We start from the raw sequence: 22,449 nt of genomic DNA on the forward strand, positions 1-22,449 counted from the left end.
ACTATGTGGATCACAATAAACTGTGGGAAATTCTGAAAGAGATGGGAATACCAGACCACCTGACCTGCCTCTTGAGAAATCTATATGCAGGTCAAGAAGCAACAGTTAGAACTGGACATGGAACAATAGACTGGTTCCAAATAGGGAAAGGACTACGTCAAGGCTACATATTGTCACCCTGCTTATTTAACTTACATGCAGAGTACATCATGAGAAATGTTGGGCTGGAAGAAGCACAAGCTGGAATCAAGATTGCTGGGAGAAATATCAATAACCTCATATGCAGATGACACCACCCTTATGGCAGAAAGTGAAGAGGAACTCAAAAGCCTCTTGATGAAAGTGAAAGTGGAGAGTTAAAAAGTTGGCTTAAAGCTCAACATTCAGAAAACAAAGATCATGGCATCGGGTCCCACCACTTCATGGGAAATAGATGGGGAAACAGTGGAAACAGTGTCAGACTTAATTTTTTTTGGGCTCCAAAATCGATACAGATGGTGACTGCAGCCATGAAATTAAAAGACGCTTGCTCCTTGGAAGGAAAGTTATGACCAACCTAGATAGCATATTGAAAAGCAGAGACGTTACTTTGCCAATAAAGGTCCGTCTAGTCAAGGCTATGGTTTTTCCTGTGGTCATGTATGGATGTGAGAGTTGGACTGTGAAGAAGGCTGAGCGCTGAAGAATTGATGCTTTTGAACTGTGTTGTTGGAGAAGACTCTTGAGAGTCCCTTGGACTGCAAGGAGATCCAACCAGTCCATTCTGAAGGATATCATCCCTGGAATTTCTTTAGAAGGCATGATGCTAAAGCCGAAACTCCAGTACTTTGGCCACCTCATGTGAAGGGTTGACTCATTGGAAAAGACTGTGATGCTGGGAGGAATTGGGGGCAGGAGGAGAAGGGGACGACAGCGGATGAGATGGCTGGATGGCATCACTGACTCGATGGATGTGAGTCTGAGTGAACTCCGGGAGTTGGTGATGGACAGGGAGGCCTGGCGTGCTGTGATTCATGGGGTTGCAGAGTCGGACACGACTGAGCGACTGAACTGAACTGAACTGAACTGAAATGTACTAGAAGTCATATATCATTTCAGTTCAGTCCAGTCGCTCAGTCTTGTCTGACTCTTTGCGACCCCATGGACTGCAGCACACCAGGCTTCCCTGTCCATCACCAACTCCCTGAGCCTGCTCAAATTCGTGTTCATCGAGTCAGTGATGTCATCATATGTACGTCAGTAACATAGTTTTTCCTCTTACTAATTCGACAAATAATCTACATGTGATTCAGACCCTGGACTTTTCAAGTCTTGGATTCCTCCTCTTTTTAAATTTTTTTTTTTTAACATGGAATTCCATGCTTTATTCAGATGTCTCTAGTTTTTGCCTATGGTCTTTCCCTGTTCCCAGTGCCCGTTAGGATAGCATATGACATCTGGTAGTGAGAGGCACTCCCTGTTCTAATGACTTTGAAAGTTTCAGGTGTACTGTCAAATATTTTGTAGAATGGCCTTCTATTGAAATTTGTCTCTTATTTTTCTCCTGCTTTTACAGAGAGGATTACAGTTTTTTGACAGCGGGACCTCAAAGGGAAAGTGCATTAAATTATCAAATTTGCATAGGTTCAGGGTTATTTATTACTAGTGAGGTAAACCTTGCTCACCTGACTAAAGCAGTGTCTGTCAGATTTCTCTCTGGAAAAAGTGAAAGTGTTAGTCCTTTGGTCATGTCCAAATTTTGCAACCCCATGGACCGTAGCCCACCAGGCTCCACTATCCATGGGATTTCCCAGGCAAGAATGCTGCAGTGGGTAGCCATTTCCTTCTCCAGGGGATCTTCCCAACCCAGGGATTGAATCCTGTGGCGGATTGCACCTACATTGCAGGTGGATTCTTTACCATCAGTGCCACCAGGGAAGTCCTTCTTTCTGGAACGCTACTGATTTTTCTGCCTCTCCATAATGTAATTTTTAAGAGAAAGTCCACACTTAGAGAGTGAGGAGTGAGTTCTACTTCATTTGAAATTCTTATCCAGGGAGTCCCACATTCTTCTAATTATGAAAGAGTCCAGTTTCCAAATTTGCCTAACATGTTAGCTTATGTGGTCAATTTGAATTTTAAATTAGGAGTTGTCTTGGTGACTAATACAAGTTACATTTTTTTTTTTTAAATAAAATCCTGCATATTGGAGCCGTTGGTTTTAGATCCTATTCATGCCAAATGCCCGCTGGACGAGGTCTTCTGTGGCCATGGCAGAATTTCTTATGTTTAGACTAGGCTTATCATCCTTTCTGAGGGTTCCCCCCAACAAGTTGTATTAAACACAGTTGTGTCTGACTCTTTGCAACCCCATGAACTGTAGCCCACCAGGCTCCTCTGTCCATGTGATTTCCTAGGCAACAATACTCGAGTGGGCTGCCATTTCTTTCTCCAGGGGATCTTCCTGGATCAGGGATTGAACCCACATCTCTTGCATCTTCTGCATTGGCAGGCAGACTCTTTGTTCCTAAATGGTTATGTAGTAACTCTAACAACTTGAATTTAATGATGTATCTGTGCAATATCATAGAAATTTAAATATGTAAAATTAAAATTCAGTACACCGTTATTCAGTTTTCTCTCGGGTCTTATACAGTGTTTAAAATCATGACCAGATATAAATGATCTTGAAAGTAAAATCTATAAATTAATTTCTGATGAATGTTCCCCACCCTGTTTTGTTACATTCATTCAACATATCCATGGAACTTTCATCTTGTGTTCAAAGTTCAGAGAGATTAAAAAAAAAAAAAAAAACAGTCAATTAAGAGACTTTTTTTTTCCCCCCTCAATTGCACAAATTATATGTGTGGTACACAGAAATTAGATAATGATCTTCCAATAGGATGATGTGTAGATTTGTTATTCTAAATTGAAATTCAGTCACTTGTACAATTTAAATTTAGCATCATTCTCAGAGTAATTACTGTTTCACAAAAGCAGTCTAGCAGACTGCGTTGCCTCACATGGATGCCATGTACCGACGAAAAGTCACAGGGGAACAGAGGCAGAATCCATGGAAAACAAAAGGTTCTTTCAAAACCCGGCATCATTTTCTTTGGTGGAATTACTGATATCAACAAGTACCAGTAGCCACTTGTTTCTTAATTAAGTTAATAAGTGACTAATTGATCTGGGAAGTAAGTGATTCCAGGCAAAACAAATACTCATACAATGAAAAGACCAACTGAATAGTCACATAACAGACAGAATAAGTTAAACTTTATCAGTTCACTTGGTACTCCATTCATTAATTCATTCAACAAATAAATATTGAGACAAACACTGAATATTGAGACAAACAAGTAATGGTTGGTATCTTAACCAAGAGATTGGGACCAGTCAGTAAAGAGAATTCATTTCAAAGTAGATTGTCATTTGAAAAATACATAAAAGGCGTATTTGTCTTTGTTCATTAATCTTATAGGACCTAGTCCGTTTACTTAAAAATGGGTCTGCTAGTAAGCATTCCAAATGAAGATTCTTGTAGATTCCTTCTTCACCCTAGTCTCCCCTTATTACATCCTCTATTATTTCAGTTTCCATTTATTTAAAGTAAGAAATCAAGACACTGGTGGAGCACTTTAAAGGAAGAATCCTTCTCAATGTGTATCATTGTTCCCTAGTCTTTTGCAATCATCTGGAAAGTCACAGCATTTTTAAATGGGTTTTTAAAAGGAGTTTCACCAAACCATTAAAAACAAAAGCACTTTCATTCTTGATGCAATTATATCTCATTGGTTTAGATGTTGTTGTTTAGTTGCTAAGTCATGTCCAACTCTTTTGCAACCCCATTGACTTTAGCCTGCCAGGTTCCTCTGTCCATGAGATTTCCCAGGCAAGAACATTGGAGTGGGTTTCCATTTCCTTCTCCAGGGAAGAAGACCCAGGGATCTTCCCAACCCAGGGATCAAACCCATGTCTCTCGCATTGGCAGCCAGATTCTTTACCACTGAGCCACCTATTTAGTTAAATAATAGAATCACAACTTAAACCTGAATGAATGGATTTGAAAGTATCACAGCTGGCTCCTGGGAAACTGCTCCTTAACCACTGAGGACAGGAGGATCTCAAGCTGCTTTGGAGACAACAGCTGACCACAAGTGCAGAAGGGACAGGTATGCTAGGGTTATGGAAAGGAGCCAGTTTGAAAGCTTATAGAACATGAACTGCTCATTGTGCTAGGGATTAGGACACCAAAGTAATAAGCACTCTGAAGGTGTTCTGACTACAAAGATCCACACTTCGGATCCAGTCTCTATATTCATCACTTTTCCCCTGGGGCACCTCCTAAGTGGGAAGAGACCATTTCCTATTTGTCTTTTGCAGCCCGTACTTGATGCCCAGTACTGGTCCATCATAAAGTGATCAGTGAGTTATTTTTAAATTAATGAACTATTTTAAAAATTGGTATCAGCATTGAGGCGTGCTATAGATTTGTAGAACAGTAACATGACTGAGAACCACAGGCTGTGTGGCTTTAAACAGTAGCGCTTCCCTTGGTACCTCAGTACCTTAAGCTCTCTAGACCTCAGTTGCATCATCTGGGAATCGAGGATAACAATAGAAGTCCAGCAGAGGATTGTTGTATTAATTAATGGTACTGGTGAAGAGCTTACAAGAGTACCTAGTATTTAGCAAGTGTGCATTAATATTATTATGATACTGTCTTATAAAATATTTTTGTTCAATTGTAACCAAAAAATTTAAATATAACTTCATAGCTATTTCCTTATTTGCCCAACCACTGATTTATAAATAATATTATTTTTTAAACCTGCTATGATAGGTATGACAATGGTATGCATTTTTATTGCTTTTTCATCTAAGGCACACTAAAATTAATTGATAGGAAACTTTATTGCAAGAAAGATAAATAAGAGAAAGTTTTTATAGCTGAATATTTATGATTTTTCTAATGCAAATCCATATACCTGTGGTGTTCACAGAATTGAGATTTTTTCATAAGTACCATGTTTATTTATTTTGGGGTAGTGCTTTTTACAGTTGTTTGAACATGTGTGTATAAAAGTCTCAATTGCTAGTGCTTGTTACTATTTTTAATGGCTCCTACTGGTTTATGAGGTTTGCAATGTTAATTAGAACTTAAAACCTTTATTTATCCCTCTTAAAAATAATCATCTTTGATTGAAAGTTCATCTGTCACTTGTCTTTTGGAGACAGTGAAAGTTTATCAGTCATAGAGAGACATAAAACAGTAGATTATAGTCACGTTTACTCATACATTTCTCCCTACAGAAAGACCAGTAAAAACACCAAAATAATACCATATAAAAAGTACAAAATTTCTACTTAAGTGGCAAATTTTTATTTTTCTCTCTGAACATAGAACCACAATTACTTTTCATAAGAGTTATGCTAATTTTCTTTAAACTTGTCTGTATTTGAACTCATAACTGACTAATTTTATAATAACTAAATAACAAATATTTGGTACTTTATTCAGAAATAATGTGTATTAGAGGGTGATAGTTACTGATCACAGAAAAGATTGTTAGTATTTAGGAAAAGTGAAAGAAGATGTTGGAAATGGGAAACATAAGGCTAGGAAAAGACTTTTCCCTATAAGTAAGAGGAATTAATTATGAAAGAAATTACTTTTAAAAATATGCTGGAAAAATGGTACAAAATATTGTAAATTTTTTTATATAGTCATTTTTAATCAGGAATATGACATCATCAGACCAAGCCTATTCATTCATATCTGAGATTTAAAACATATGATTACACACAATAATAAAACATATACAGAATATTACATTCAAAGAGTTTTGTTGAATTTGCCCTTTGCAATTTAAACACGCTTACCCTCTTAGACACCACCCTTATGGCAGAAAATGAAGAGAAACTAAAAACCCTTTTGATGGAAGTGAAAGTGAAGAGTGAAAAAGTTGGTTTAAAGCTCAACATTCAGAAAACAAAGATCATGGCATCTGGTCCCATCACTTCATGGCAAATAGATGAGGAAACAGTGGAAACAGTGTCAGACTTTATTTTTTGGGGCTCCAAAATCACTGCAGATGGTGACTGCAGCCGTGAAATTAAAAGACGCTTGCTCCTTGAAAGGAAAGTTATGTCCAACCTAGATAGCATATTGAAAAGCAGAGACATTACTTTGCCAACAAAGGTCCGTCTAGTCAAGGCTATGGTTTTTCCTGTGGTCATGTATGGATGTGAGAGTTGGACTGTGAAGAAGGCTGAGTGCCGAAGAATTGATGCTTTTGAAATGTGGTGTTGGAGAAAACTCTTGAGAGTCCATTGGACTGCAAGGAGATCCAACCACTCCATTCTGAAGGAGATCAGCCCTGGGATTTCTTTGGAAGGAATGATGCTAAAGCTGAAACTCCAGTACTTTGGCCACCTCATGTGAAGAGTTGACTCACTGGAAAAGACTGTGATGCTGGGAGGAATTGGGGGCAGGAGGAGAAGGGGACGACAGAGGATGAGATGGCTGGATGGCATCACTGACTCGATGGACATGAGTCTGAGTGAACTCCGGGAGTTGGTGATGGACAGGGAGGCCTGGCATGCTGTGATTCATGGGGTCGCAAAGAGTCGGACACGACTGAGCGACTGAACTGAACTGAACTGACCCTCTTAGAACATGGTGGACTTCATAACATATTAAAAAGATGTTTGCATAATGGTGACTTAAAAAGATGACATCCCGTTTTCAAAATATCAAGAGTAATTGGCACCTTGGTGACAAAACCTCAGTATTTATTTAAAATTCACCCTCCCAAAAAAATCTTCCCTGAAACTGATAATTATTATTTTGTAATTGGGTTTGTAATGTAAAAGAACTATTATATGCAAGCATTGAAAATCCTGAGATCTAATCAAAAGGATATGACAATATTTGAGTTGAAATCCTGGACCATTGTTGACTTCTGACCTCTAAGACTGGACATTGAAATTGTTACTCAGTTCAGTTCAGTCGCTCAGTCGTGTCTGACTCTCTATGACCCCATGAATCGCAGCACGCCAGGCCTCCCTGTCCATCACCAACTCCCGGAGTTCACTGAGACTCATGTCCATCGAGTCAGTGATGCCATCCAGCCATCTCATCCTCTGTCATCCCCTTCGCCTCCTGCCTCCAATTCCTCCCAGCATTAGAGTCTTTTCCAATGAGTCAACTCTTCACGTGAGGTGGCCAAAGTACTGGAGTTTCAGCTTTAGCATCATTCCTTCCAAAGAAATCCCAGGGCTGATCTCCTTCAGAATGGACTGGTTGGATCTCCATGCAGTTCAAGCGACTCTCAAAAGTCTTCTCCAACACCACAGTTCAAAAGCATCAGTTCTTCTGCGCTCAGTCTTCTTCACAGTCCAACTCTCACATCCATATATCACCACTGGAAAAACCATAGCCTTGACTAGATGAACCTTTATTGGCAAAGTAATGTCTCTGCTTTTCAATATGCTATCTAGGTTGGTCATAACTTTCCTTCCAAGGAGTAAGCGTCTTTTAATTTCATGGCTGCAGTCACCATCTGCAGTGAAAAATTTTGGAGCCCAGAAAAATAAAGTCTGACACTGTTTCCACTGTTTCCCCATCTATTTCCCATGAAGTGATGGGACCGGATGGCATGATCTTTGTTTTCTGAGTGTTGAGCTTTAAGCCAACTTTTTCACTCTCCTCTTTCACTTTCATCAAGAGGCTTTTGAGTTCCTTTTCACTTTCTGCCATAAGGGTGGTGTCATCTGCATATCTGAGGTTACTGAGATTTCTCCCAGCAATCTTGATTCCAGCTTGTGTTTCTTCCAGTCCAGTGTTTCTCATGATGTACTCTGCATGTAAGTTAAATAAGCAGGGTGACAATATATAGCCTTGACGTACTCCTTTTCCTATTTGGAACCAGTCTGTTGTTCCATGTCCAGTTCTAACTGTTGCTTCCTGACCTGCATACAGATTTCTCAAGAGACAGGTCAGGTGGTCTGGTATTCCCATTTCTTGAAGAATTTTCCACAGTTTATTGTGATCCACACAGTCAAAGGCTTTGGCATAGTCAATAAAGCAGAAATAGATGTTTTTCTGGAACTCTCTTGCTTTTTCTATGATCCAGCAGGTATTGGCAGTTTGATCTCTGGTTCCTCTGCCTTTTCTAAAACCAGCTTGAACACCTGGAAGTTCATGGTTCACGTATTGCTGAAGCCTGGCTTGGAGAATTTTGAGCATTACTTTACTAGCATGTGAGATGAGTGCAATTGTGCAGTAGTTTGAGCATTCTTTGGCATTGCCTTTCTTTGGGACTGGAATGAAAACTGACCTTTTCCAGTCCTGTGGCCACTGCTGAGTTTTCCAAATTTGCTGGCATACTGAGTGCAGCACTTTTACAGCATCATCTTTCAGGATATGAAATAGCTCCACTGGAATTCCATCACCTCCCCTAGCTTTGTTCGTAGTGATGCTTCCTAAGGCCCAGTTGACTTCACATTGTTATTAGTAATCACTTTATACATATTTGCTATGAGGGTCAGAATTTTTACCTGTTATCTCAGTACTGTAGATAAAGTACTATAATGAAAACAATTACACCCACTGAAGAGTCATAGAATAAAATTTGACTCATAGTTCTCTGTGATTGGAAACTGCCTTTTGTCTTATATCTTTGTTCTGCAGTTCAAAATATAATGTTATGGGAAGAGGCAGAGTAGGTATCTTTAATTAAGAAAATGTATAAATAGCCAAAAAATACATGAAAAGGTGTGAAATGTCACTAGGCATCTGGGAAATGCAAATCAGAACCATAGGGTATCACCTCACCACTGTTAGAATGGCTATTATCAACAAGACAGGAGATAGTTCAGTGCTGGTGAGGATGTGGGGAAAAGGGAATCCTTGGGTGCTGTTGGTAGAAATATAATTTGCTACAACCACTATGGAAAATAGTATGGATGCTCCTCACAAATTTAAAAATATAACTACCACATGATCCAGCAAATTCCAACTTCAGGGTATATATCAGGAAGTGAAAATAGGACATTGAAGAAATATCTGCCCTCCCGTGTTCATTGAAGCATTATTCATAGTAGTGGGGATACGGAAGCAACCTAAGTGTCCATCAACAGATGAATTGAGAAAGAAGTGGCACATTCATGCAGTGGAACGTTATTCAGCCATGAGAAAGTAGGAAATTCTGCCATTGCAACAACACAAATGAAACTTGAAGGCATTGTGCTCAGTGTGATATAAGACAAAGAAAAACAAATGCTGATATCACTTATATGTGTGGAATCTAAAAAAACAAACAAGAAACTGCATGCATATTATAGAAACAGAGCTTAGATAACGGAAAACAAATTGGCAAAAGTAGGGCTGGAGATTGATAGGACATTCATTATTTAAAATAATATTTTTGATCAGATTCCAGGAAATTTAAACCACCTGTGTGTATTAATAACATTTAATGAATATATGTACCAAAATAAGAATGATTCTTTGCTGTATAACCTTCACATGTAAAATAAAAACCTCTTGTACAGATATAATTTAGATTTAATTCCTTAAGCAAAGTTTTACTCTTCTCTTGAGGTTGTGTGTTGTAATAAGATATCACTTAAATTTTCAAAATTCCTTGTCTGTATGTGAAAAAATGTCAACATGTCTTGGCAACTTTCAAAATGATCATGACTGTGTTCAGTTTTTGTTTTATTTTTTTCTTTTAAGGCCAGTAGAGAGATCTACTTTAAAAATTTCCAAGTCTGTGCTAACACCTAAAGTTGTATAGAAGCAGTCGAAACTCTCTTCTATAATTACATTGAAAACACTGGTTACAGTTTTCCTGCTGTGATGGGTTCAATATATAGGCTAAGGAGTACAGGTATCTATTTACAGTGTGAGCTTTTGTCCTTGAAGGCCCATTGATAGTAATTCTGGAGGAAAAAAAGAAAAAATGTGTGGTTGAGTTCCAGGATCTTGAGAAATTGTGAAGTGGCAGAGACATATTTGGAATCAATATGAAGGGCAAATTGCCATAATTTGAGTGGACACTTTCAAGTACTATGAAGTGAGACCATGTTGCAGGCCAGCATGAGGCTAGTATTTGTGGACTTTCTGTTTAATAGATTGTGACACTCAGAGTGGGCACTTCATGATATTTAAATTGCTATGGACTGGCTTTAGAGTGTGATTGTGTTTTGGTACCAAATTTTATCATGTCAATCTGTGATTAAGCAGAGAAATATAAAATGGAAAAGTGCATGTTTGTGTAAAATATTACTAGGGAGCCTATTTGGAGAGACAGGCTGATTTTGCTGATAATCTTAGATGCTGTTGTTCAACCTCTTGCAAGGATAAGATGAGGGGGATGGAAAGTTAAGTCTTTAGAAGCTGTGCTGAGTGGAATCCAAGTGCCTGCGATGTTTGGCAGCAATATGTTTTCTGGGAAGTCACTGTGTGTGACGTGGCTTGAGCGCTGGATTAGGAGCTGCGCTCAGCATTGTTGTTGTTTGGGTGCTAAGTCTTGTTTGACTGTTTCCATGAACTGTAGCACTCCAGGCTCCTCTCTGCATAGGATTTCCCAGGGAAGAATCCTGGAGTAGGTTGCCATTTCCTTCTCCAGGGGATCTTCTCCATCCAGGAATCGAACCTACATCTCCTTCATTGTGGGCGGATTCTTTTAATGCTTAACCACCAGGGAAGCCCGTGCTCGGCATACTTTTTTGAAATTTCAGAAAAAGAATAGTCACTCCACTGCTGAACGTCTTTATTATAGAATATATTAGAACTTCCCCACCATTTTCAAGGGGAGTCAAAATCTAAGGTAGTCTGCCTATTTCAGTCTGTTGAACTTACTGCTACTGTGATCCATCTTCAAGTGCAGAATCTCAGACTTTATTTCTTTGGCATAGAAAGGAATGTCTGTATCACCTAGTGAACCCATGATATCTACTGTTAGTACATATTTTTGGTGTTCAAGAGAGCTAGGGTAGTTATTTATGGAAGTGGGGCCACTATTTTTCCATAAAAACCTGTTTTTATTATACTAATTTCATCCAGAATCATTCTCACTGTAAATATAGACACACGTGTGAATAGGAGAAATAGATATGGTTTGGATACTTTAGCATTATATATTATTCAAACTCATTAATTTGAATATTTCTGTTTTATGAACCCAGGAAGATTTATAGGACATTTATATACCAATCACTGTTGTAAGTGTACAGTTCTTGATGCTTTTAAATAAGCCTGATGAAGCATTATAAATGTTCTTTCATTATGACTTATTCATTAAGCATTGAATGATACTGTCTCTTTCCCAGGCACTATTCTAGGCACTGAGGTGGTGAATATAAATGAGTTTCTGTGCTCAAAGAATTCATGATCTAATTAAGAGATAGATGATGTAAAATATAGGATATTTCCATAATAGACCTGGGTTAGATCCCAGTTGGGAAAATCCCCTGGAGAAGGGAAAGGCTACTCACTCCTGTATTCTGGCCTGGAGAATTCCATGGACTGTATAGTCCCTGAGGTCGCAAAGATTCAGACACAACTGAGCAACTTCCACTTTCTTTCTAAGATATTGAGCAGTATATCATTGATTTAAATAACACTTTAGTGGCAAGTCACACAAAATCCATTCCAGATAACTGAAAGGAAAAGGGTGACAATAGTCACATAAAGAAGCATCCCGATTTTTAAAATTTTCAAAGTTTTTAAAAATCCCAGAAGTGGTAAGATCATCACAGCTCATTTGATAAAGGCACTACTTGAGGAGGGTTCGAGTTAAACAGGTAGCAGTCAGGAGTGAGTGCTACAGATTGTGGAGTGGCTCCGAAAGTCTCCAAAGAGGAAAAATGCTTATGGGGAATTTTGAAAGAGGAAGAGAGATTGACAGCCACACAAATTAGCCAAACAAATTCTTAGAGGTGATAAAAGCATGCACGGAGAGATATCTGTGTGTGCAAAGTTTGATTAGATAAGATGTGTTTGGAACTATAAGAAACTTGGTGAATCTATAGAGTAAGGGGAGAGGGGAGAAGCAACTAGGTTTCAGAATGGAGATGTGAGCACTGGCCGGAGCAACAGCAGCCTCCTGTCTCATGCAGAGGAGATGTCACTCTATCCTCCAGGTCACTGGCCTCCAAACTCTTTGTAGACATCAATTTAGTGGGTGAACATTAAGTTTTTTTTTTTAATGAAATTGAATAAAGCAGGATAGAAATATTGTGCATCATGTGTTTTAAGGCTTTATAATTCCTAAAATTTCGTTTCAGTTAAGATGTGTGAATCATGATATAAAGTATATTTCCTATGTCTGTAGGTATTGGAAATTTCTGTCCTTGGTGTTAGGATCCACTCAGATCAATTTAGAAAAATATGAGTGTCATAATCAAATTGATGGTAAGAAAATTGACTCTCCCAATAATACTGCAGGGATTTTATTGAAATAGGCACTATTTATTGCAGGCAAGAGAGGCAATTTGGACTGTTTTTGTGACTATCCAGGTGAGAAATGAGAGGTCACACCAAATTTGGTGCATTGGTGGGGATTTCAGGGTGATGTCTGTAACAGATAGTAAGATATTTGCATATTAGGTGTGAACTCCTGGGAGGAAACATCTAAGTCCTTATTTGCACATCCAGTGTCAATATGCATGGCTTTGCCCAAGAGAGGTATGGACGGTGTTCAGTGAGAGGCAGTGGGTGAGGTGGACCCTTAGAAACTCACCTGTAAGGCAAACTCTTCAATCTTGGTGCACTGGCCCACTGAGATTACACCAACAGTGGTAGAAAATGTCTCAAGTCACATGTTAATAATATAATAAATGTGACAAATCATGTGTTTTCTGAAATTACCAAGTTTAAGTTCAAGATCCCCATTACTTCCAGGTCAGCTACTTACAATCCTCTTCAGGGATCTCCCTCCAGCCGAGCAGTTAGCCCAGCCCTGGTACTCACCCTTCTTGCTCCTCTGATGTCAATGTATAGATTATTCTGACCCTTTCCTCTTTGCCAGGAACCCCCAGCCTTTTCGGTGTCCACCAGTCAAATCCCTGCCTTCCTTCAGTTTTGCCTCTGACTCATTGGGTTCTGAGGGGACCCTGCTTGCAGATGAGGAATCTGTCAGATGTCACTGTCACAGTCTTACCTGTGGGGAGACACACCTGTTGGAGGCTGAAGTACCTGTGCTTTGCTCTACCTGTGAAGGCTTTGGCGTTTCAGATCACAGAGTTGGCTGGGGTAGTGCTCAGAAGGGCCAAGGACTCCCCTTTATCTGCTGACTTATTTAGAAGTACCGCCCTTTCAATAATTTTTAAGGCATTAAGTTGTTGATAGAGTGTTTGTTAGGACTACAGGAAGATGCCTGAGATCATGCCTTAGACTAGCAGTCCCCAACCATTTTGGCACCGGGGACCACGTTCATGAAAGACAAATTTTCGGGATGATTCAAGGGCATTACATGGATTGTTCACTTTGTTTCTATTATTATTATATCAGCTCCACTTCAGATCATCAGGTATTAGATACCAAAAGTGGAGGAGCCCTGCCTTAGACTGTGAGTTACCAAGAGAAAGGAGCCAAGAGGACCCTCCTGCAAAGGACCTTCTCCTGTCCTCACCAACTTTGTCTGGCTAAACCTTGCCGGCTTATGTGCCCCTCTCAAGCCTGAGCACTGCTAGGCTACCTTGCCCTGTGGTCTCCACAGGAACTTCCTTTTTTACCTTTAGACATAATTTAGGTCTTTAAGAATAAGGACCATTCAGGTAGGCCTTAAGTCTGTGGTGATATTTAGGTTGGTCCCAGAAATGGCAGCCCACTCGCATGGAAAATCCCATGGACAGAGGAGCCTGGTAGGCTACAGTGCATGGGATCACAAAGAATTGGACATGACTGAGAGGCAGAAAGTGAAGAGGAACTAAAGAGACTCTTGATGAAAGTGAAAGTGGAGAGTGAAAAGGTTGGCTTAAAGCTCAACATTCAGAAAACTAAGATCATGGCATCTGGTCCCATCACTTCATGGCAAATAGATGGGGAAACAGTGGAAACAGTGTCAGACTTTATTTTTTGGGGCTCCAAAATCACTGCAGATGGTGATTGCAGCCATGAAATTAAAAGACGTTTACTCCTTGGAAGGAAAGTTATGACCAACTTAGACAGCATATTCAAAAGCAGAGACATTACTTTGCCAACAAAGGTCCGTCTAGTCAAGGCTATGGTTTTTCCAGTGGTCATGTATGGATGTGAAGGGTTGGACTGTGAAGAAGGCTGAGCGCCGAAGAATTGATGCTTTTGAAGTGTGGTGTTGGAGAAGACTCTTGAGAGTCCCTTGGACTGCAAGGAGATCCAACCAGTCCGTCCTGAAGGAGATCAGCCCTGGATGTTCATTAGAAGGAATGATGCTAAAGCTGTAACTCCAGTACTTTGGCCACCTCATGCGAAGATTTGACTCATTGGAAAAGACTCTGATGCTGGGAGGGATTGAGGGCAGGAGGAAAAGGGAACGACAGAGGATGAGATGGCTGGATGGCATCACCGACTCGATGGACGTGAGTTTGAGTGAACTCCGGGAGTTGGTGATGGACAGGGAGGCCTGGCGTGCTGCAATTCATGGGGTCGCAAAGAGTCGGACATGACTGAGCAACTGAACTGAACTGAACTGAACTGAGCAATTTCACTTTCTTTCACTTTCATCTTCCTCAGTAGGTTTCCAGGTGGCTCAGTGGTAAAGAATCCACCTGCCAATGCAGGAGCCACAGGAGATTCAATCCCTGGATTAAGAAGTTCCCCTGGAGGAGGACATGGCAACCCACTCCTGTATTCTTGCCTGGGAAATCCCATGGACAGAGGAGCCTGGTGGGCTACAGTCCGTGGGGTCACAAAGAGGTGGACACGACTGAGCATGCATGCATACATCTTCCTCGGCAGTTAATAGAGCATTGGTAGCTCAGCTGGTAAGGAATTTGCCTGCAATGCAGGAGACCCAGGTTCAATTTCTGAGTGGGGAACTTCCCCTGGAGAAGGGATAGGCTACCTACTGCAGTATTCTTGGGCTTCCCTGGTGGCTCAGATGGTAATGAATCTGCCTGCAGTGCGGGAGACCTGGGTTCAGTCCCTGGGTTGGGAAGATCCCCTGGAAGAGGGCCTGGAAACTCACTCCAAGATTCTTGCCTGGAGAGTCCCCATAGACAAAGGAGCCTGGAGGGCTGCTGTCCATGGGGTTGCAAAGAGTTGGACATGACTGAGTGAATAAGCACAGTGATATTAAGCAGATTTCCTGAGCCTCTGTATTATTAACAATATGTTAGGTTCAACCTCCTACCATTCCCACTTTTCAAAACACAGGTAGAACAATAATCTTGTGCTTGATGTGTGGACCCAACCCTGATATCCCAACAGCTCTCCACCCTGCCATAATATACCTTCCACCAAGCAGTCAATGACCTTGTGACTCTGACTCCATGAATATCTCACATCTCACCTCCAACTGATCAGATGGAATTGTACATTTCTCCTCCTCCTGGCTTTGCCTGCTGGTGCCTCTGTAGTTACATTTTCTGAATATGGCATAGTGCTTCTTCCCATCCTTGCATGAGGATATCCATGAATTTTGCCAGATTTTGTTTGTAAATTTTGAGTTGCAAGTATCAGGTCCCAGAAGCCCCAGTACCTGCTCAATGGATGGTCCTGTCTCAGGAGTCAGCAGCCCAGGGTTTCCATTTCCAGGCAGTGGAGTGAGGCAAAAGCCTTACACTAGTTCAAGGATTTTGCAAGAGCAGCTTTCTTGAGTTTAAATAAAAAGATGTTACTTCTAATATCATTTAGAGAAATGCTCTTAATGCAAAACCCATTTCACTTATGTTACATGCTGTAGTGAACAACCACTATTGATTTTATGCTAATAGTTCATGCATTAACTCAACAAATATTTATTAACTGCCTGCTGTATATTAGATACTGAGGTAGATGTGGGGAATTAAACATAGACCAAGACAGATTGAGTTTCTTCCCTCATTGCATTGAGTTTTGACAAATATTAATTATAATACTGTTTATATTATTTGGACAAGTTGGAATGTTACATTTTTCTTTAAAAGAAAAAAGCGAAACAAGGGTATATTTTTATGTGTGCACAGCGCATCTGAGAGACAACATGCTATGTCTATTTGTCTCAGTAGTGACATATCACTTACAAATACAGAATTCCAGTTGTGGTGATCACACAAATAAGGTGTTCAGTATCGTTCAGGTCATGTGTGTGTGTATGTGTTAGTCTCTAAATTGTGTCTGACTCTTTGTGACCCCATGGCCTGCAAGGCTTCTCTGACCATGGGATTCTCCAGGCAAGAATACTGGAGTGGGTTGCCATTCCCCTCTCCAGGGCATCTTCCCAACCCAGGGATCGAACCTGGGTCTCCTGCATTGCAGGGAGATTCTTTACTGTCTGAGCCACCAGGGAAGCCTGTTCAGGTGATGAGTTTATATTAATTCACACATTCATTGTTAATGCTTATTCTTCAATTTTACATAATCACAGTCTTTTAAATGTTGCCTGTGAAGTGAAAGGTTATAAAAATCCAATATGTTAGTTGTATTCAGTTTTAAAACATTAAATTGCATATATATATATATATATATATTGTGTGTATATATATATATATATATATATATATATATATATGATGTTTGGAGCATTTTAATGGCTGATTTCATTATTTACTTGGGTATAAGGTAATGGCAAATTAGGAAAGCAATGTCTAATGATGGGTGAAAGCTAAAAGTCAGTATTTGTGCTAATATTTTTGTGTTTTAGAACACAGGAGAGGGCTGTCTTGAAGAGCTGTGGGACTTAGGAAGAGGAACTCAAGCTAGGGTGGCAGCATGGGTTTTACTGGCTGGTTTGGTGTGAGAGTCAAGAAGTTAGGAAAGTTAATATCAGAGTCTTGAAGCCATAGTCTTAAAAGTGAGGAAGACAAGGAAAGTTCTAGAAGTGTCTAGCAACTTACAGTAGAAGGTGAAAGGAGACCTGCCTGAAGGGGGAAAAGTGCTTGACAAGCAGTATTGGAAACCATCCATCTTTATACGCCCTCATTCATCTCAGAGTGCCGTTTCAGTAGAGCTGCTGCCTGCTGCCCAGATGCTAGCAGCACAGAAGAGTCGCAGGTAGATATGTCTGACGTTGTGACTTTTCAGGCCAGGTCACCATCTGCTGCTCCAAAGCTGTTCCACCTACAGTGTCAACATCTTGGCTGATGGCTGCTGCTGCTGCTGCTAAGTCGCTTCAGTCATATCCGACTCTGTGCGACCCCACAGACGGCAGCCTGCCAGGCTCCCCCATCCCTGGGGTTCTCCAAGCAAGAACACCAGAGTGGGTTGCCATTTCCTTCTCCAACTCAGATCAAACTCTGGACTCGTCTGGACTCTTCTGTCTTCATCTTACTTACTACATGCACTGTATTAGCAGTCCTCACTTTAAAATATAATTGTAATCTGACCACTTCTTCCATCTTCTTTGACCATGATTAAAGTGGAAGATGAAAGATTACAGTAAAGAATTGACTACTGGGTATAGATCAAGGCTGTGAATATAACTTTCTCCAGTGATAGAATTCTTCTACATTTTCAGTGTCCAGTACAGTAGCCACTGGCCACATGTGGCTACTGAGCACTTGAAATGTGAATAGTGCAACTAATAAACTGGCTTTTAGTGTTATTAAAATGTAAATAGCCACATGTTGCTAGGAGCTACCATCTTAGATAGTGCAAGTCTAGCTAATAAAATACTTATTGAGTCCTGCCATATGCAAGGAATTGGAGATTCTGGAATTTGAAATAGGTGGGACTTGCTAACCTGCAAGGACAAAGAAACAGGTCTCCATGACAACAGAGTGTAGTTGAAAGGATAGAAGGTCATGGGTTACGGATTGGATTGGGGTTGGGCAGCTCAGGACAAACAAAGACCTTATCGTGGCCAAAGGAACTTGTTACTGACTCTGAGAGGAGGAGATGCAGTAAGGCTGACACAAGAATGCTGGATGGGTCCGTGAATTAGATGATTGTGTGACACAAGTGTTCATCAGTCATTTTTTTGAAATATAATTTTATTCTTATGGCAGAGTCATTAGTTGCTGGACAGAACTGGCTAAATAAGAAACATTTGAATTGCAAAATAAAATTAGAATTTATTTTCCTTCTGTGTGCTGGACGTCAGTAAAATATAACATTGAATGTGGTGCTTGCATTGACAGCAAGAGAGTTTTAGCCTTCCTAAGTACAAATGGGGCTTCCCTGGTGACTCAGTGGTAAAGAACTCGCCTGCCGAGTCCGGGGACGTGGGTTCTATTCCTGGGTCAGGAAGATCCCCCAGAGAAGGAAATAGGAACCCACTCGAGCATCTTTGCCTGGGAAATCCCAAGGACAGAGGAGTCTGGTGCGCTACAGTCCATGGGGTCGCAAAAGAGCCGCACACGACTTAGTGACTAAACAACAAAAAATACAGATGCGGTTTTAAGGTGTTACCAAGTATAATGTAAATTCATAATGACTCATGTTTGGGGAATACAAGTTTAGAACATTCATTTGGACCTCATTAAATTTTATTACATATGGATATGTGCTCAAGTTAAAAAGAGCCTCTTTTTAATCGAGGCTGCCCAATTTTATGGTCCCAGCCAGTTTTCCTGAGTGTCTTATTACATTGTCTATGAGAGTGGTGGTACTGTGTTAGTGTGTTGTTCTCCAGTCTTTTTCACAACAGTGGGGCATATCTTTTTGTAAGCTTTGGGTCATCCAAGTGTATTGATTTGAAGAAGTACATGCCTTATCCCTATACCTGTAGTTCATCAAGGATGACTGTGTTGACAGCTGTACCACCTTGCTACTCCAGAGACCCCCGGGCCCTCCATGCCCACCCCCCCACCCAGGTAATTAGAGAAAGGAAACCGAGAACAATCTAACTCTCTTCGTATCAGTCTGTTCAGCGGCCATGGCAAGATAGCACAGACTGAGTGTCTTGAACAACAGACAGTTATTTCCTCATAGTTCTGGAGGCCAGAAGTCCAACATCAAGGTACTGGCTGTGGAGGCTTCTGGTGAGAGCTCCCTTCCTGGTGGCCACCTTTACTCTGTCCTCGGGTGGTGGAGAGAAAAACTCTGCTGTGTCTCTTCACTGTTTTTATTTTTTTTTAAGTTATTTACTCATTTATTATCTATCTATTTAGTTATTTGGCCATGCAGCAGGCAGGACCTTAGTTTCCCAACGAGGGATTGAACCCGAGCCCCCTGCAGTGGAAGCACAGGGTCCTAACCACTGGACCGCCAGGGAAGTCCCTCTTCTCCTCTTCTTATAAGGTCACGGTTCTCTTGGATTAAGACCCCACCCTTATGACCTCATGTAACATTAGTGACCTCCCTGCACTCCCCATCTCCAAATACAGTCACATTAGGGCTTCGACCTATGGATTTGGGGGCAGGGGTGGAGGAACAAGAAGAAGGTGACACAATTCTGCCCATGACACAGCTCCTGTGTGTGACAGTGTAGAGCAGCGTGACGGGACCAGGTATGACTGGCTGTGTTATTTCATATTTTCTGGACCTAGAACCTTTGAGTAGCAAATTCTGCTACAGAATGAACCACCAAAAATCTGACATTTTGTTTCCCTCATCTTGTCTTTTTTCTCATGTTGATGATGAGTTTAACATGCAGTTTGGGTGTTTGTAGATTCTCACTGGACAATTTGTATGGAAGGACTTCTTACTCAGTAACTGTGTAAAGGGTATGAAGAGGTGTCGTCCATAGGAGGAATAAACCTGTGGGACAATATTCCTTGTTGTTGTTCAGTCGCTAAGTCGTGTGACTCTGCGAGCTCAGGGACTGTAGCACGCCAGGCTCCTCTTCCTCCACTATCTCCTGGAGTTTTCTCAGATTCATGTCCATTGAGTCAGTGATGCTATCTAACCATCTCATCCTCTGCTACCTCCTTCTCCTTTGCCTTCAGTCTTCAATATTCCTTATATTTGTAGTAAAATAAAAACAAAGCCGAAGAGATGAGTTTTTCTGTATGTGGGTGAAAGTGGGTGAAAGCAGGAGACGGTATTAAAGGCCAGTATTGTCATCCTTGTGGGAAGAGGACATGCTCGTGACACCGCTGGGGGGCAGAGGTGTTAGACCAGCCGGGCAGCAGGAGAGCTTGTTGTTGGTTCTCAAAATACCTGTAGATTCCTCACTCCATAAAATAATGCTTATAGAAATTTATCTGGTGAAAATGTGAGAAATGTAAAGATGGGATAAAATGACAAGCAAAAGATAGGTGAATTATGATGCATACAGATATTGAGTGCTAAGTATTTATTGCATCATTAAAATGTAGAATAATTTTTGTTGACATGATATGTTGCTGAGCAAAAATTAAAAAAAAAAAACGTACAACCATTGCTGTAATACTCCATTATGTAAAGTTTATTATGCAAAATAAGTCAAATCAGAAAAAAAAAATTAGAAAAACCTATATCAAAATGCCAAAGTAAATATATTCATCTGGGATGGTAGGATTACTAATGGTTGCTTTTCCTTTTTTTTGGTTTTTGTCTCTCTACATTTTCTAGATTTCCTGGAGTTAGCGCAGATTTACTACTAATTTTAATGGATTATTTAAGACTAAAGGACTTAACCATAGACTGAACAGTTGGAAGGCATAAGCCTTTTTCTACTTACCAGTCAGCAATCCAGGGCTTGGTTCTGACATTATTTACGGAGCCCTCTCTCTTTTCTGTAAGTGAAAGTGTTAATTGCTCAGTCAGGTCTGACTCTTTGCAACCACATGAACTGTAGCCCACCAGATTCCTCTTTCATGAGATTTTTCCAGGCAAGAATATTGGAGTTGCCATTCCCTTCTCCAGGCAATCTTACCAACTCAGGGATAGAACCCAGATCTCTTGCATTGCAGGCAGATTATTTACTGTGTGAGCCATCAAGAAACTCTTTCCTGTGAGCTCTTAGCTAAGGTTGGGAGTGAAAGCTGACAGTCTTTATGACCTATGCATAGTGATGACCAATGGTTAAATTAAATCTGGATTTTAAAAATTACAGTGATGGAAATTATTCCAAGTCATTTTCACTAGGGTGTAGAGGATGCCTTGGCTAGCAGTGGCTCTGTATGGTGAGAAAAGCCTAGAAGAATTCACTACTCTTTCTCTTATTGCCATATTGGGAAAGGGGCCAGGTAGATAAACAGATGGAATCATTCCTTATACTCTATGAGTCAAAGTTATTGAGTGCCTAAGGGCATACCTTGATTCTTTGCCTATTAAATCCCATATTTTATGATGACAGGTGACTGTCATACTTTTAAAAGTTATGTTTTATAAAATTTAGTGTGTAGACAGCATTTAGAAGGCAGCACCACTTATAAGAAACAGGCTGACACATCAAAACACACTAAAATGGGGGGGGGGGGCAGGAGCAAAAGCAAGAAAGCTAAAGTTCTAGGACCTCTTATGCTACTTAATAACACTGGAACCTCAGACAATTTCTTTGTCAAAAAGTTTCACTTAAAATAGTATGGGCCCAGAGCTTGAATTTGAACAGGCCCCACAAAATTTGGGCTTCCCTGGTTGCTCAGAAGGTAAAGCGTCTGCCTGCAATGCGGGAGACCCGGGTTCAATCCCTGGGTTGGGAAGATCCCCTGGAGGAGAGCATGGCAACCTACTCCAGTATTCTTGCCTGGAGAATCCCATGGACAGAGGAGCCTGGTGGGCTACAGTCCATAGGGTCACAAAGAGTTGAACACAATTGAAGTGACTTAGCACACACACACACAGCTAATAATATGGTACTGCTGCTGCTGCTGCCGCCAAGTCGCTTCAGTCGTGTCCGACTCTGTGCGACCCCAGAGATGGCAGCCCACCAGGCTCCCCCGTCCCTGGGATTCTCCAGGCAAGAATAGTGGAGTGGGTTGCCATTTCCTTCTCCAATGCATGAGAGTTAAAGTGAAAGTGAAGTTGCTCAGTCGTGTCCGACTGGCAGCGACCCCATGGACTGCAGCCTACCAGGCTCCTCTGTCCATGGGATTTTCCAGGCAAGAGTACTGGAGTGGGGTGCCATTGCCTTCTCCAAATAATATGGTACAAGGCCTGCTAAAAAAATTACATTGCTTAGTTTGAAGCCCATGAGGCTCAGATACAGTATATTAGAAAAATATCTTTTAATATTCACACAGCACTGGTTCCTGGAAGGACATGTGATATAAAAGCTTAAAGCAAGAAAATAACCTTGATTTACTCCCAACCTCTTATTTAAACAGAGATTCTTGTTGTGCCTTTACAAAAATTACCCTCAGTTAATTATTACTTCCTCTGCTGATGACCATTGCTAAGTAATACATGTCCCAAATACTTCAGTCTTATTTATTTGTGTGAGAAAGATAAGTACAGGGAAGCACAGT

The 22,449-nt window shown here is 40.7% G+C and overlaps 1 protein-coding gene across 2 annotated transcripts in view; it reads left to right on the top strand.

The window, feature by feature from the left end:
- Window positions 1-22,449, top strand: part of CTNND2 (catenin delta 2) — a 1,102,711-nt gene that overhangs the window by 167,032 nt on the left and 913,230 nt on the right. The gene's annotated exons all lie outside the window — the stretch shown is intronic.

This window comes from Bos indicus x Bos taurus, chromosome 20 (genome assembly GCF_003369695.1).
Source record: "Bos indicus x Bos taurus breed Angus x Brahman F1 hybrid chromosome 20, Bos_hybrid_MaternalHap_v2.0, whole genome shotgun sequence".
NCBI classification, from domain to species: domain Eukaryota; kingdom Metazoa; phylum Chordata; class Mammalia; order Artiodactyla; family Bovidae; genus Bos; species Bos indicus x Bos taurus.